The sequence below is a fragment of the Lathyrus oleraceus genome, chromosome 5 (genome assembly GCF_024323335.1).
Source record: "Lathyrus oleraceus cultivar Zhongwan6 chromosome 5, CAAS_Psat_ZW6_1.0, whole genome shotgun sequence".
Taxonomy (NCBI): domain Eukaryota; kingdom Viridiplantae; phylum Streptophyta; class Magnoliopsida; order Fabales; family Fabaceae; genus Lathyrus; species Lathyrus oleraceus.
The window spans coordinates 193502198-193507019 of NC_066583.1; positions in this window are offsets into that span (position 1 = coordinate 193502198).

The window sequence follows — 4822 nt, forward strand, 5'->3', positions numbered from 1 at the left end:
CTGACACAGCATCTTATGTAATCCAACCAACGATTGCCGGATATGACTGATGTACTTCACCTTGTACTTCCCAAGGTCTTCCTGGATCATATTCACAGATTTCCCATGCGAAGGCAATGGGTTCCTGGTGACATTCGGATTGGAGTCTTCAAAACTCAGAATTCCGCTTCTCATGAGGTCTTGAACCTTATTCTTCAGCGGGAAACAGTTCTCAACGTTGTGGCCCGGAGCACCGGAATGATAGGCACAATGCTGGTCTGGTTTGTACCACCATTGCGGGTTGGCAGGAATAGCAGGAGGATCCCTGGGAGAAACCAATTTCCTCTCCAACAAGGAGGGATAAAGCTCTGTATATGTCATCGGAATAGGGTCGAAACTGACCTTCTTCCTATCATAGCTCATATTTGCTTGATTGATTGTACTTCCACGAGGCTGGTAAGCCTGTTGCTGTGGACGCTGCTGTTGCTGTTGATATTGCGGTTGTGGATATTGCTGCTGATGCTGATACTGTTGAGCATTATCCTTGAATACGGGTGCCACACTAGCCACCTGATGCTGATGTTTGGAATGATGTGCAGGCTTCCTCTGAACAGAGGGTCTTCTATGTTTGGGCTGAGACTGCACAGCATGCGCTTCACCTTCTTTCCTCTTAAACGCTCCATATCGTTTAGAGGAAGAACCATCATCTTTTGCTAATCGTCCTTCGCGGACACCTTCTTCAAGACGCATCCCCATGTTCACCATCTCGGTGAAATCAGAGGGAGCGCTGGCTACCATTCTCTCATAATAGAATGATCCAAGAGTCTTCAGAAAGATCTTGGTCATCTCTTTCTCTTCTAATGGTGGAGTGATCTGAGCTGCCAGCTCACGCCATCTCTGGGCGTACTCCTTGAACGTCTCTTTGTCCTTTTGTGACATAGACCTGAGTTGATCTCTGTCAGGCGCCATGTCAACATTGTATTTATATTGCTGGACGAAAGCTTCGCCAAGATCATTGAAAGAGCGGATGTTGACGCTGTCCAAGCTCATGTACCAACGTAGAGCAGCACCAGACAAACTGTCTTGGAAGTAGTGGATCAAGAGTTGATCGTTGTCGGTCTGCGTGGACATCTTTCTGGCATACATGACTAAGTGTGCCAAAGGACAAGTATTCCCTTTATACTTCTCAAAGTCTGGGACTTTGAATTTAACAGGTATTTTCACACCGGGAACTAGACAAAGTTCGGCTGCTGACTTGCCGAAGAGATCTTTGCCTCTGAGAGTTCTCAATTCCTTTCTCAGCTCGAGGAATTGATCGTTCATCGCATCCATTTTCTCATGTACATCTGAGCCCTCAGACGCTTCAGAGTGATAAATGGTGTCGTCTACCCTCGGCATGGTATGCACGACAGGAGGTACAGGTATAGGGACCGGGCTAGATGCCGGCATTTGTGCAAATGTTGGAGCTGGCAGATCGGGCATGAAGCCAGGAGGCATCCCCCAAGGAAAACCGGGAGGCATGGCATTTGGCTGCTGGGCACTGACAGGCACCGACGAAGTAGTTATCTCTGATATAACCGTCCGCTGAACCGGAGTTGCTGGCTGTTGAGGAGCAGGCTGATTCTGGGCAGCAAGAAGTTGTTCCATCAGAGCGCCAAGTCTGGCGACTTCATCTCTCAAACTCTGATTCTCTTGTTCCAACTGCTCCATAATCCTTGCAGAGTTGACTCTCGTATAATACCGGTGAGTCAGCTTGTCTTCAAAATAAATGAAGAGCAAAGGTTAGAACCGGAAGACCAGAAAAAGGGTACCTGTTTATGCAGGAATGATGCATGAAATGCTTTGTGCAAATGCTTTGATTTTCAAGGAACCCTCAGGGTATTCATTTGCAATATTTCGAATATTTAAACATTTTGATTGCTCATGGAAAATATTTCATTCAAAATATTAGGACAAAGAAATACAGCATTCTTTTGAATATTACAAAGAGAAAAGGTAAATAACATCCTATGGATCCCTATTAGCTCGGGATGCTGGAAGACGAGAAGTGTATAACTTCTTGATCTCTCTCTCATAGGCGGCCTCCATATCAGCTTTCTCCTTTGCAAGTTGATCATACTTCCTTTTCCAGAAATTGGATGACTGAGGAAGCAGAGAAGTCCAAGTATCGTTTGGATCATCGATCACTCGGTGCTCGAGAAATTCAATCATATCATCTTTCTCCTTGAGCTGCTGCAGCAATTCCTCTCTCTCGCGGATCCAGGCACGCGAAAGGTCTTCTTCTCTCAACTCCTCTACACGTTGGGTAGGGAGGGTTGAAGGCCCAGCCACATCCAACAGTGTAGGTCTCGGATGATCATACGGCATCAGGTAGGTAGCAGCCCTCTGTCTGACCCAAGAGGTATATGGCTCCAAAGCAATGCAGTTCTTCGGACCCAATTCATTCCTACTCTTTATGCGAATATTGCGCCAAGCGCGGACGAATCTGGCTTTCAGGCCTTGGGGATCTTTACCCTCCTGAAAGAACACACCTTCTAACAGAATGTTATGGGGTTTATCCTTTAGGGGGAACCCAAGCTGACGACGTGCAAGCGTAGGGTTGTAGGTAATCCCACCACATGTACCAAGAAGAGGCACATTGGGGAATTCACCACAAGAATTGATGATCTGAACGGTATCATACACGCGATCATACCAGGTGATATCATCATTGGTGAGAGACATAAGTCTCTGAGACCACCGTAGACATCCCTTGTTCTCCTTGAAAGCAACTGTCTGCGGCAAGTGCGAAATAAACCACTTGTACAGCAGGGGTAAACAGCAGACAATGACTCCTCCATTCTTCATATTCCTCAGATGCATGGAGACATATGCATCACCCAACAAGGTCGGAACTGGATTAAGAACTGAAAAGATCCTAATGGCGTTCATGTCGACGAACTTGTCAAAGTTGGGAAACAGCACCAATCCATAGATAAGCAAAACGAACAGAGCCTCAAAGGCATCCTCACTCATGGCCTTCCCATAGAAAGTGGCTTGAGCAATGAGGAACTCGGAAGGAAAACCCTGAATTCCGCCTTTGGTAGTCAGATTAGCTCTAATCAGATCTTCATCTATGTGCAACAAGCTGGAAATCTCTCGAGCAGATGGAATACTCTCTAAGCCACTGAACGGCACTTGATCCAGAATAGGAAACCCAATAAGGTGAGAGTATTCTTCCAAAGTTGGCAACAACTGGAAGTCCGGAAATAAGAAGCAATGATAGAGCGGATCATAGAACTGAGCAAGAGTGCTCATCAATCCCTCATCCACTTGAGTAGTCAGCAACGGCAGAAGCTTCCCATATCGAGCCTTGAAACCCAAGGGATCTAATACATATGATGTCAGATTCCTTAACTCTTTTACATCAGGCTGCTTAAAGCTGTACTTCTTTGTATGCCTTTTCGGTCTTTCCATGTCTGAAAATTTTGCAAATCAACCCTTTAAGTTCCTTGAAAATTTTCTCTTTTGATGACATGAATGCGGATGAATGCGTGAATGCATGAATGCAACAAGCACACTCAAGGATCAAGCAAAGCACACCAAACAAAGGTCGTGGGAAAGCTCTATGTATCCCTAATATCAATCATCCATTTTGGTGGATTTAGGTTTTCACCTTATCGACACCCAAGTTCCATTGATATTAACGGTACATGAACCGGTTCAGACATTCCTAATATCAACCAGCCGCTTTGATGGATTTTAGGTTTTACACCTGATCCGGGATCCATTGATATTAACAATGTTTGAACGACTCAACCACGAATCACGGGTTTGTTGAGAGTCACGAGCATGGAGTCTCGGTTAAGAACCACCCAAAGGGAGTGTACTAGGGTTTAAACCTGCCAGACATGTTCTATCAGAGGTTCCCATAATCATCGTTCCATCTTTCGAATATTTTCGGAGGAACGAATACTCGTATTCCAAGAATATTCTCAAGAGAAACTCTTATGAGTGTAGTATCGCGTAACAATCGTATCAGAACTGACATCTGAACGACCTCCGCACTACAGTCCTAAAAATAGGCCAAGATGGGTTTGGTAAACTAAGGTCCTTGGCTTCTGCGGAACATGATTGAAAGAATAATGCCTAACCACAAATAACTTGTGTGACATTATTAGTTCAACATGACCTCCACCAAGTGAATGGGCTCGCAAGTCAACTGGCTAAGGACTACTCCACACCAGTCGACAAGACTATGCCATTCTCCTATCCTAGAGAGCACTCGAGTTCGGGTACAGAACTCATCTCACAGATCACCAAAGCAAACAGCAAATGTATATCAAGCAATTCACACATTACAATCAATACAGTCATCCCAAATTGTACAAAAATATGTCAGATAAACAATAATAACATATATCACAACAAGGGTGAAAAGTAGGCAATACAAACCAGGGATGAAGCATGATCCCCAGCAGAGTCGCCACTTTTCTGTAGCGGTGTATTCGTCGCTATATGATCTATCGATTAAACCATAAGCTAAGAGATACCTTGAAATTTTCGAGTCGCCACCGCACTTTTATTTATCCAAAGGATTGGCTAAAAAGCGAACAAAAACCTAAGAAGTTTTACACGTAGAAAACTAATAAAAAGATCAGAGAGTCTGGGTAAGGGGTAAATTACGCAATGGGAAGGTGTTAGGCACCCACTACGTCCTAGGTACTCCTAGGGAGCCCTTTTCACACTTGTTATGCAAAAATTATTATTTGTTATGACAAAAAGATTGTGCAAACATGATTGGGATGGTGAGAAAAGAATATACAAGTTTTATTATCATTGGGTATTGGTTTTAAAACAACAG